Here is a 12787-nt window from a genome sequence, read left to right as displayed (position 1 = left end):
CTGAGGCAACTCAGGAAACTGGCGCTCATGGGAATACAAGTCACAGACTTAGCCTGCTCTATGCTGCTTAACCTAACGGTGCCTAGAGTTCACTGGCACCTGTGCATGGCATTGGTGTGCTCCAGTGAGTGTCTGAAGTGTGGGGGGAGGGACCGTAGCTCAGATCCTGCCATGCATTTGACAAAAATTCACCAAACAATTGCTGAGCATTGTGTATCCACAGTGCAATGGGAAACAAAAACCTGCCACGACCATTCCACAAAGCCCTTGAGCGGTCAGGTCACAACAGATAAGAGATGGCACCTCTTGGCAGATAATTTCTGTGGCATTTAATAAAAGGGCCAATGGGCCACGAGTTGGATCACTGGGTAAAAGTGCTTACGGCTGCTACCATGCAAGCATCACAACCTTAACCTAATACCCTGAAACAGTAATAAAAAGAGGAAAATTCAAAACTTCTCAGGCCAGGTGGTGTTGGCATACTCCTTTAATCCCAGCACTTGGAAGGCAGAGGCAGGTAGAGCTCTGAGTTCAAAGACAGCCTTGTCTACAGAGCAAGTTTTAGAGCAACCAGGGGCTATAGGGTGTGGGGGGGGGGGGGAGGCACACACACGACTTTTAAGATTTAACAGTTTTAAGGGAGTGTAGCTTACAAAAGTCTAAGCCAGATATGTGGAAGTCCAAACAACTGTGCAGTGTCTGCAGTCAGCTCCAGCTCCTTCCACACAGAGGCCTGTAGAAACAAGAGGACAGAAGTGTGCCCCAGGGACAGAAAGCCTGGAGTATGCCACATGACAGGATCTCTAACTGTCCCTAGAGGAAGCAGTCACCTACTCAGGTCCTCAGGGAGAGCTGGGGGAACAAACACATGACTTCCCATCTTCCTCATCACCCCTAGATGGTGCTTCCCATTTGTAGACTGTCATAGGACATTCAGGTGGGCCTCCCTGGGCACTGAGCAGGGTGGTGAATGATGTCAAGTGCTGGGGGAACAAGAGGACATGTGCACTCAGCAAAAAACCAACTCTCCCAAACATGGGGCTCCCCTGGTAAAGGATGCTGGACTCTGGAAGCTTGGGGGGAAATTCAATTCTCCTACCTCCAGATCCCAATGACTTCAGAGCATGTCAAAAGTTAGGTGTGGCTGCCTTCTGAACTCCCAGGACACGGGGATGTGAGGATGGTGATTTGGAAGTCAGCTTGAGTTACATAGTAAGAAGTTGTGCCATATTTAAAAGAAAAGGAAGGGGAGGACGAGGAGGAGGAAGAGAGACCAACTAAGCCTGCCAGCCCCAATGACAGAGAGACAGAGGATGCATATGGCTCGTCTCTCCTTGGAGGCCCTGTCTGTGCAAGTCAGCAGGAAGGCTCTGACCACGCCTGTGTATGAAGTGGACCAATGTGAGGTCTGAGTCCTGACGAGGTCATGTGCCAATCCACAAGCACAAACCGCCCACAGCAGCACACTATGGTCTCGCGTGTGTATAATATATTTTATCATATTCACCCCCTGTGTCAGCATTTTGACCAGTTATGAGTCTCTGCAGTAATCAAGCAGCAACAGCACAGATCTGTGAGGATAAACATATATGTATAAGGCAATTCAGTAGGTGCACCGTATCCACTTAGCAAAACAGCAGCTGTCAATTCCCCACTAGGACCTGTGACCTCCTCAGTCACAGGACTTTGACAAGTTTACAGAACCAGACATCATGAATTCCTACATATGACATGGGCTCCAAACCCCATCAGAAAGGAATCGCTTACCCCAATAACAGAATTGACACCGGTGTACCAATCAGAACCAAGCCACTGATACTCACGGAGAGGTGAGGTTTCCCCTTCACAGTGAGGAGACAAGACACAGAGACTCCTTTTCTGAAGCATGGAGACAAGACTGGGCAAAGACAAAATCTGCTTGGAGGTAGATGAAAACTCTTTTCTTTTAAAAGCAATGTCTAGGTCACTTATTTTATATACACGGGTATTTTACCTACATATACGTGTACCGTGTGCATGTAGTGCCCTCGGGGTATCGGGTTCCCTGAAACCAAAGTAACAATTGATTGTGAGCCATACTGTGTGTGCTGGGAGTCAAACCCAGACCCTCTGCCAAAATAGTAAGTGCTCTTCAGATCCCCGAAACCTTTTATTATTTATTTTACTTTACATGTATGAGTATTTTGCATACATGTATGTAGTAGAAAATATTAAAAATCCTGAGGGCACTACATACACATGGTACACATACATGTAGGCAAAATACCCGTGTACATAAAATAAGTACCCCTAGAAATTGCTTTTAAAAGAAAAGAGTTTTCACCCACCTCCAAGCAGGGTTTCTTCCCCCACCTTTAACCATTTATGTTCCTGGATGAAAGACACACACAGTATTTATATTTTTAAATATGCCCTAGGCTGCTGTGGTAGTTTGTATATGCTTGGCCCAGGAAGTGGCACTATTAGAAGGTGTGGCCTTGTTGGAGTAGGTAAGATCTTGTTGGAATAGGTGTGTCACTGTGGGCGTGAGCTTAATACCTTCACCCTAGTTGTCTGGGAGTTAGTATTCTGCTACCAGCCTTCAGATGACGATGTAGAACTCTCAGCTCCTCCTGCACCATGCCTGCCTGGATGCCGCCGTGTTTCTGCCTTGATTATAATGGACTGAACCTCTGAACCTGTAAGCCAGTCCCAATTAAAGGTTGTCCTTATAAGACTTGCCTTGGTCATGGTGTCTGTTTACAGCGGTAAAACCCTAAGACAGCAGCACTAGAGCTGGGCAGCTGCCTACCCTCCATGCTGTTAAAATCCATTTCCCTATCAATAACACTGACTTACTACTTACTATTTACTATGTTTCATCTGGGCTGCTCTTAGCTCCAATTGGCCAGTCCATAGGGCAACATTCTCTGTATTCCTACCTCTCTCTCTCCCTCCTGCAAGTTCCTCTTCTTCCATGGTAGCTTCTTCCTCTTCTCTCTCCTTTCCTTATGGTTCCTCTCTCTAAGCCAGGGAAAACTCAACCCCACCTATGTCTCTTCTGCCCAGCTATTAACTGCCGGCATCTTTTTTCACCAATCAGAATTAACTTGGGGGCAAGGTCCCAGAGGCTATGCACAGACTCTAGGTCTTGGGGCTGCACTTAGGATTACAATAGACTGTAAAAGACAAAACCCCAACACATGTATGTATGTATGTATGTTCACCACATGCATGCCTGGTGTATGCAAAGGTCAGAAGAGGGCATCAGATTCCCTGGAATTGGAGTTACAGGTGGTTATAGGCTACTATGGGTGCTGGGAATCAAATGCAGATCCTCTTCAAGAGTAACAAGTGGGGCTGGAGAGATGGCTCAGAGGTTAGGAGCACTGACTGCTCTTCCAGAGGTTTTGAGTTCAATTCCCAGCAACCACAGGGTAACTTACAACCATCGATAATGGGATCCCATGCCTTCTTCTAGTGTGTCTGAAGGCACCTACAGTAGATGGATGGATGGATGGATGGATAGATAGATAGATAGATAGATAGATAGATAGATTAGATAGATAGTAACAATTACCTTAACCACTTAGCAACACTGCCCATTTCTTCAGCCCCTTGCTTTATTTTGTTGTTGTGTTGGTTTTATGGTTTGTTTGAAACAGACTCTTGCTATATCTGTCATCTGGGTTGGCCTCTAACTTACCATCCGTTCACCTTTGTCTTCTGAGCTCTAACAGATGTGCTGCCCCACACTCAACAGAAGGAATCTCTTTCTTAATGAGGCTTTTCCCCAGAATGTATAAGGAAGGGCTCAAAAAGTAGGTCTGAGAATGAAACCATCCACACCCCTGCAGCGTGCCATATTCATGAGTATGCCATTAAAGCTCCACCATCTCTATCAGCATGCTTTTTTTTTCCTAGCAGGATACTCTTGTCCAGGAAGATCAATGTTGCAAGCCCATTTTCAAATGCTCAACTTTCCAGTGGGAAGCGCCGAACAACTGTCACTCCTGAAGATCGGAACCTTCAGCATAGGTATAGGATACCTCCCTATGAGTTAGCATTCTGGAAAACCCCAAAGTCCGCCAAACAACACCGGTTGTTCCCGTTGCTTGTGCTGCCCACCAGAACTATATCAGAAGGGAAGATTCTGTTGCTGAAGATACCACACACTTGTATACTGGGCATAGAAAAATCAAGCCACAACAGATCTAGAGACTCCCTCCCTGCTGGCTAGCTTTCATAGTGCCAGAAGGTGCTGTGTACAGTGCTGTAGAGGAAAAGCCACCAGTGGTCCTGTCTAGCTATGGATCCTGCGAGTTACAACACTTGGCCAGGCAAGATGTGCTCACCAGTGTGTTAGCAGTGGCAGGACTATCGTAAAGGTAACCAACCACTTTCTGATTGGATTTGAAGCCTAGTCCACAGGAGGGAATTCATGCCTAGTAATTGTAAAGCTGGTCTGAAGCTCATGGCTAGGGAGGTCGTGAGCCCTAGCATGGAACCTGCTACTGTGGGTTTTTTTTAAATAAACATGCTGTCAAGCCTCCTTCTTTATAGGCCATAGATTAGTGCTGGTCTCATTCTTAGTGAAAGAAGTTTCTCTGGAGCGGGTAATGTGTAAGGTAAAGACTCATAACTAGTCAGTGAAAGAAATAAGTGACTGATAAATGTTCAGCCTTAAATGAGGCACTCCTGTCTCCTCCAAGGTTCAGGGCACACAGTGCAAAATGGAGCAGAGAGAATGTAAGAGCCAGAGGATGGGACAGATGGCTGTGAAACACCATTTTCTGGGTGTGACATGGCTACCTGTTCCTATTGACTCTTGGTGGCAGCAGCTGTGTGCACGGGGCCTGCACAGGACTGGACCCATCAACATTCAGGCATCATATGGGATGGATCATAGAGGAATTGTTGGCTGCTGATGGTTGCTGAGGGGAGGACAGGCCATTGTCTTTAGTGGTGTAGCTTTCTTCTGAGTATACCATGCTCAAGTCCAGAGCTCCACACCCATGCCATGTCCATGTGGGCAACCTTGATTAAACTTAGTAGCTGACAAAAATCATAATAGGACATCAAAACAGGAGGGAGGCCTGTTAGGAGGGGAGGGACTGACAAAGGGAGATAAGAGGGGGTTAGGGTATAATCAAAATGCATCATATATATATATGCAATTATTATATAATATGTATGCATGAAATTGTCAAAAAATAAGGTTAATTAATAATCTAAAACTTTGACTGCTCTGTGTTTACCGATCCCAATCTGCTGCATTATGGTCTTATCCAGTCATCACAGAGCCTCGAGACCAAACCCGGCCTTAAATTCTCTCAAGGCACGTTCTCCTTGCCTGTGCAAGCAACACATCAGCTATGTTTGATAGCTAGTCACTTAGGGAACAGGTAGCCCATGGGCCATTCCCAGGAGTCACTAGGGTGGTGGTTGTCTTCTTCTCCTTTCCTTCTTCTTCCTTTTCCTCTTCCTCTTCTTTTTCCTCCTCTTCTTCTTCTTCCTCCTCTCCTCTTCCTCCTCTTCTTCCTCTTCTTCTTTTTCCTCTTCCTCTTCCTCTTCTTCTTCTTCTTTTTCTTTCCTTCTCCTTCTCCTCCTCCTCCTCCTCCTCCTCCTTTTCTCCTTTTCTCTTCCTCCTCCTCTTCCTACTCCTTTTCTCCTCCTTTTCTCCTTCTCCTCCTTCTCCTCCTCCTCCTCCTCCTCCTCCTTTTCTCCTTTTCTCTTCCTCCTCCTCTTCCTCCTCCTTTTCTCCTCCTTTTCTCCTTCTCCTCCTTCTCCTCCTCCTCCTCCTCCTCCTCCTTTTCTCCTTTTCTCTTCCTCCTCCTCTTCCTCCTCCTTTTCTCCTCCTTTTCTCCTTCTCCTCCTTCTCCTCCTTCTCCTCCTCCTCCTCCTCCTCCTCTTCCTCTTCTTCCTTCTTCTACTTCTCCTTCTCCCTCTTTGAGAAAGGTTCTCTAGACCATGATAGCTTCAAACTGGCTATATAGCTAAAGATGACGCTGAATTTCTGATCTTCCTGCCTCCACCACCATGCACCATCATGTCTCCTGTGTGTGGTGCTGAGGATCAAAACCATGGCCTCCTGCATGTTAGACAAGCTTCTATTCCCCACCCCCCGGAACTATATAACCCAACACTTGAGAAGTCCTCTTCAGAGTCTTCACTTGGCTCTTAATCTGCTTCCCAGCCCTTTAGGTATCAGCCCCAACTCTCAGTATGGGTGTGACAGCTTCATCAGTATCAGCCCACAAAAGCCCTTGTCACAGGACAGGTGCTGCTTAAAGGGACCTGTCCTTCCTAGTTTGTGTTACCACAGGGACATGTATGTGAGGATGCCAGCTTGCACTTCCCATGTCACACGTTAAACCCCAATGCGTATCACTCACCTCTCACCTACATTGGTGTAAAATCTCAGCCTCACTTTGTGGGATCTAAAAGTAATTTGTTTCCCACTGAAAATATCAGTGAGCAATGTGGTATCTTATTATTATTTCAAGGAAAAGGAAAGGTGAGTCTCACATTGGCTGTGTGTGAGAGACATAGGAAGATGGTCTCGTGGGACCACAGTGCTCCCTCCTGATCCCACTGCTCAGAGTCGGCCTCCTTTTTCTTTTTCCCTCATTTTCATTCACAGTTAATGATGATTATACCTTGAGGCTGGACATATCTTTTAACAAAAAGTTTCTATGCACAAAGGAATTGTGTTAATTATTAAGAAAATAACAGTTTCACTAAAGGTAACATTTACTTTGAATAAGAGACCTTTGTGCTGTGGAGTTGGAAGACGAGCTAAGAGGTTAACAGGCCCTCAGAGGCCTTTCCACAGTGCTGGCCCTTGAGTGAGCCTGCTTCTTTTTCATTGGCTCTCATCTCCCAGGATCAGCTGTCCAGCTGTAAGCATTCCTGGATTTGAGTTTTCATCAATGCAATACAGCACAGAACAGAAAACAACCCCAGAAACTGGGTATGGTAGCACGTGGTGGTAATACTAGCACTCAGGTCGGGGACAGAGGATCAGGAGTTCAGGGCACTTCAGCTACATAAAGAGTTCAAGGCCAGCTGGGCTGTGGTAAGAGCCTGTGTCAAAAAGAAGGAGGTGGAGGAAAAGGAGGAGGAAGAGGAGGAGGAGGAGGAGAGGAGAGGGAAAAGAAAAAGAAGACAGAGAAGATGGAGAAAGAGAAAGAAGAAGGAGAAGAGGGAAAAGGAGAAGAAAAAGAAGACCGAGAAGATGGAGAAGAAAAAAGAAGAGGAGGAACTCAAGGAGGAGGAGCTGGAGGAGAAGCTGGAAGAGGAGGAGGAGCTGGAGGAGAAGCTGGAAGAGGAGGAGGAAGAGGAGAAAGAGGAGGAGGAAACGACAGATGAAAGAAGAAGGAGGAGAAGAAGAAATAAAAGAAAAGAAGAGCAGGAGCTCAAGGCAGAGAAACTGGAGGAGAAGCTGGAAAAGGAGGAGGAGCTGGAGGAAGAAGAGAGGAGTTGGAAGAGTTAGAGAAGGAAGAGGAGGAGCTAGAGGAGGAGGAAGGAATTCCTCAGAGTGGAAGAGGCTGTTCTGACACACAGCTTCAGAAGTTCATATCACTTGGCCCTTGATATGAGGCTGTGGCGACATGGAGCATTGTGACAGAAGCACGCTAGAGTGAAGCTGCTCACCCACTGTGAAAGCACACATAAAAGAAGCCAGGGACAAGAGGTGCCCTTCAATCTAGGCACACACATCATCTCAACATTGGGTGGTCAAGGCCAGAGGGTCAAGAATTCAAAGTCATCCTTGGTTATATAGCAAGTTCAGCTTGGGCTACATATGACCCTGTCGCACGTACACAGAATGACCTGCTTCCTCCAAACGAGGCCCCACCTACTCAAGATTCCAACACTTCCCAAAAAAAGGATGAGCAGCTGAGAACAGGCTGTCAACGCGAGCCTATGAGGGCATTCATACTCAACTCATAACAAGCTGAGCCTTATTTCATAATAACCACAGGCACAGGGAGATACGGCCAGAGCAGGACACAGTTCTTAAGATCCTAACATGTTTGACACACACCAGCTGTCGGCACATGCTGGGGGCCACACTGGGTCTCAAACTGTGGCTCCCTTTTCTGAGTAAATAGTAAGCCTCAAAGACCTTAGCATGGGGTAGAAAGAAGCCTGAGGGGGTGACTCACAGCGTCCCACCTGCTTCTCACAATGGACCCTGAGTTCTCACCTAACCACCAAGCTTTTCCTAGAGCTTCGAGGCCACTGTTCCTGGCTTGACTGCTCTAGGCCATCGTCTCAGACCCACCCCCAGCACAGCTGCTACACTTTGAATATGTTCCCCAAAGCCCATGTATTAAAACTGCCTCAAGTGGTATGGTTTGTGCTCCTTCCTGTAATCCCAGCACTTGGGAGAGGAAGGAAGGAGGGACCAGTAGCTCAAGGTTGGCCTGTGTGCAACTGTTGAGCGAGACCTGTAAGATCAGGAGGACATCAGAAAGTCTGTGCCTTTGTAAATGGGCATTGCCTTTAGCTCAGTCTGGGTCTCATAGCAGAACCCCACATTTCCATAAACCCCAACCCCAAGCCTTCCCTTTTATCAAGAGTCTCACACATCATCAGCGCATCCGTCAAAGGCCAAATTCACACTTGGACTCACTCTCTTGTTATGTGTTCTGTGGGTCTTGATAAATGTGTGACATGTGTCCACCACTACAGCGCCATGTGGGGCAGGTTCACCCAAATCCCTGTGCCACACCCAGGCGTGCCTTGCACACACAGAACCTGATCTTCTAACTTTGGAGATATTTTTCAAAAATGCCTTCTGAGCAAGTCACAGGAGTTGGCAGAGGATGAGTCTTGGGAAAGAAACGTGTATAAACTTTGCGACAATTAGAGCAAAGTATAAAATATTCTAAAAAGCTGACTATTGCTACAGTGACGTAAGACTAGACTACAGAGTCTCGTTCTCTAAGTCTAACAGAACGAAGTTTTTTTTTTAATGTTGATCTACTTTTAATAAAAGTTTTGGAGGGTGACAATTACTTTATAGTGAGACATAGCCTAAGTTATTCACATAAATGTTTAGGTAAAAGACAAGGTAAAGTTTACATAAATTTTACCAAAGTCTGACAGCCCTGAGGTAATGTGCCTGTTGTTATCTTAAAAACCCTTTAGGTCAGGGCTGGAGAGATGGCTCGGCTGTTAAGAGCACTGTTCCAGAGGTCCTGAGTTCAATTCCTACAACCACATGGTGGGGCACAACCATCTGTAATGTGATCCGATGCCCTCTTCAGGGGAGTCTGAAGACAGCATACTCATATAGATAAATCTAAAAAAAAAAAAAAAAAAAAAAAAAAAAAAAAAAAAAAACCTTTAGGTCATGAAAACAACTATTTTCTTGTAGTTGCTGAAGATTCGTCAAGAGATTTTCCTCGTGATTATTCAGTCTTTTGTTATTTAGTTTTGGTTTCCCTTGGAAACATCTACAATCAGATTCATGAAAAACATGCCAAAAATGTGAGGGTGGGGAGTCAGAAGTGGGTGGGTGGGTGGGGGAACGCCCTCACAGAAGGGGGGGGGGACCAGGAAAAGGAATAACATTTAAAATGTAAATAAAGAAAATATCCAATAAAATAAGTAAATAAACCATGCCAATAAATACTCTACTCTTCAAATATGGTTTTCTGGTAAAACCAGATTTATCTTTGATTTTCCTTCGATTATCTTTGATAGATAACCATTGGCATTGCTGTAGAAAAAAAAATGTTTTGGGTTCAAAATTATTCCCCCTCCCCCAGTAATCTTTTTATTGATTCTTTGTGATTTTCATATCATGTACCCCAGATTTGTTCATCTCCCCACTCCCTCATATCTGTCCTTTGCCCTTGTAAGTCCCCTCAAATAGAGGGCGCATACACACACACACACACCATAGAAAATATCTCCTCACAGAAGCTGTAACATGTCACCGTGTGTCCCACAGTAGATCCCTCTGCTCACACATCTTCACTTGCAAATGTCCGTTGCAATGAGACATTGGTCTGGTTAGAGGTCTCTGGCTTCTGTCACACCAGCAATATTGGATCCTCGTTAGGACTCCTCCCAATTACCCTGCTGTTGCCCTGGGTCGTGAAGATGATAATGATTTTGGAGTGTCCCAACTCAGAACCCTGGATCAGGGCTTCGTTAGCTGCTGAGCTGGCCAGCCTGCCAGCTCTCGGTTATCCACACCACCAGCACAAGCTCATCATCCTGCTCTCCTGTTCTCCTGAGCTTGTGTCCTCAGGGCCAGCTCATCCACACCCATGCCTCCAGAGCCAGCCACTGTTCTGCCCGCTCTCCTCTTCTGGCTGCCTTGGGTGCTGAGGGGTAAGGGAGTGAAGGAGTGGTGGGGTCAGCTCTCCCTCCCTCTTATCCTCGAGGCCAACTCACTCATACCCTCACCACCAGGGTTAGCTCTAGTATGCTGCTCAGGTGAGGCACAGCGCCTGCTTTTCCAAGTACTGTAGCCTGGAAGGGGTAGGGACAACCCCTGCTCTCATGACCCCAGGGCCAGCTCTTCTAATTGCTACAGGTGAGAGGTCATCATCATCACCACACATCCACGACACCGCATGGCAGAAAAGCAGCAGGGTCAGCTTTCCCATGTTCTCCCCCTCGGGACTGACTCACTGCTGCCCCCAACATCAGGGTCAGCTCTGCTATCCTGGCCAGGCAAGATGCAGGGCCTGCTCTCCCAAATGTTGTCTCCAGTGAGAGATGGAGCCAGGTCTTGAGATCGCAGTCACCAGTGAGGAACAGGGACAATTATGCACAGTCCCTGAATACCCATGTGATTCCCCAGTGGCTGTCCCAACTAAGATGTACCCCTGTTCTGTAGTGGTAACGACACTGACCACTGACACTGGCTATGCTGGCTGTGTAGCCATAGATGGAGGGCATGGTTCTCAGAGGCGGCTCATCCTGGGACCTCACAATGGTCACAGGTAGCAGGGCTAGCCACTCACAGCAAGCTATTCCTGTCCACCCTTGAGTCTCCAGTTCCACCTCTCTTTCTCTCTCATCTGACCATCACAGACTCATACACTGTGGTAGTTCCTGCTGCAGACTGGCCACATAGCTGGTAGGCTCCTGAGTGACATCCTCTGTCCGGACTGCATGGCATGGTGGCAAGCAGGTGTCTTCTGCCCACCTATGCCTTGCACTAGAGGGCAGATCTGTGGGTGGCATGGTGGTCTTCTGGTCTTACTTCCTCCTCCCATAGAGTGCTATGTGGTGGTAGGTGGGGCTCTGTGTGACTACGGCTAGAAATGTGAGATAAAGGACAGGTCTGTGGACGTCTTTCTCTTCCTGCTCTGAGTGGCATGGTAGAACACAGGTCTCTGCCTATCTTCCTCCCCCCACACTGCACTGCCTAGATTTGATATGATTTGATTCAATTTTTATGTGTCCTAGGCATAAAACAGCTTTGCCACCAAGCCAGGCATCAAGCTAGGAGGAATAAAGGCCTGCCATCTGTTCTGCCTCTGACTGATGTAAGACTACCAACAACAACAAAGTGTCTCTTTGCCCATTACCAGGGGGTGGATATCAAAATTATTTTTATTTTGCATTTTCCTTTTTAATCTTTGCATCTTTTTTTTTAATCCGTTAAAGTACAAATTTCTGACAAAATAATGCTGCCTTAGCACTCAGGGGCTGAGCAGAGAAACACTCTTCCGGAACTCCGTTGATCCAGTGTGGCTAAAAGGATTTGGTGCTGACCCCGTCAGTCATCCACCCTCACCCTCCCACTCTACAGCACCCAGGACAGGTGCAACAGAGGGACAACAGACCCTCAGGACAGGACAGAGGGCAACAATGTTTTCACAGAAAAACCTCCATCAAAAGTAAGGACCCTAAAAGGCACAGGAATCAAAATGGAGACATTTGTGTCAACTTGAATAACAAACAACAAAAGGTAAACAAACTGGAGATAAACGTGGGTTTGCACAGGTCACCACAAACTTGCGTAAACTGTGATTCCATGTGGGCCTCTGCCTAGCAACTCGGCTTAGCCCCAGACTGACACAGGTAGAAGTCAAGGGACACAGACCTGAGTCATGCAGCATGAGCAAGCCTGAGAACTACTACACCTCAAAGCTCTTGAGATCCCTGCTAGGGACGCTAGGGTGGCAGACTCACAGAAGAAACACACACCAGTACTTAGTACAGACTCTGCCTGCACAGTCAGCTCCAACCGTGTATCTGGCCAGTGAGTATACAATGTGCACAAGGTGTTCTCTACCTGGGTAGAGAAGTAAGGGAGGCTGAGGGCAAATGTGACAAGATTGATCTGGTTTGTATGGTTTTCCAAGATCTTCCTCTGTTCCTGGAAGGGGTGGCTTTTCCCAGGTACAGGCCATCTGCCTTTTCCACAGAAATTGTAACTAATGTTTAAAAAAAAAAAAAAGGCATGGGGCCAGGAGAGCACACAGTGACTTCACAGAAACTGAGAGCCAAAACAAACTCTCTGAGAAGGAGAGAGGGAGAAAAACACAAAGGTCAGGGGGTTCTCCTATACCACCCCCCCCCCCCAGCCAGTTTCAAAGCATGTTAACTGAAAGAGTCAGGTGCAGATATCATACGTCTACATGCTTTTTTTTTGCTTTCATGGCAGAGGGTGTTATGGGCAGGCACCATCACAACTGGCTTAGGCAGTGCTGGGTATGGACCTCTTGAATGCTAGGCAAACACTCGGCCAATTAATCCACATCCTCAGCCAATATACAAATGGAGGATGCGCCAAAAAGTCCTAGAACTACCCACGCTGTGTTACAAATGA

At 46.8% G+C, this 12787-nt stretch overlaps 1 non-coding gene across 1 annotated transcript; it reads right to left on the bottom strand.

The window, feature by feature from the left end:
• Nucleotides 1–11405: 11405 nt before the first annotated feature.
• LOC117716724 (small nucleolar RNA SNORA48) lies at nucleotides 11406–11548 on the bottom strand. Its single transcript, XR_004607818.1, has one exon. It is a non-coding gene; the product is annotated as a small nucleolar RNA SNORA48 (small nucleolar RNA).
• Between the last annotated feature and the right edge of the window lie 1239 nt (nucleotides 11549–12787).

This window comes from Arvicanthis niloticus, chromosome 10, assembly GCF_011762505.2.
Source record: "Arvicanthis niloticus isolate mArvNil1 chromosome 10, mArvNil1.pat.X, whole genome shotgun sequence".
NCBI lineage: Eukaryota > Metazoa > Chordata > Mammalia > Rodentia > Muridae > Arvicanthis > Arvicanthis niloticus.
Note: the sequence above shows the minus strand (reverse complement) of the source record. Positions and strands in the feature narration are given on the sequence as shown.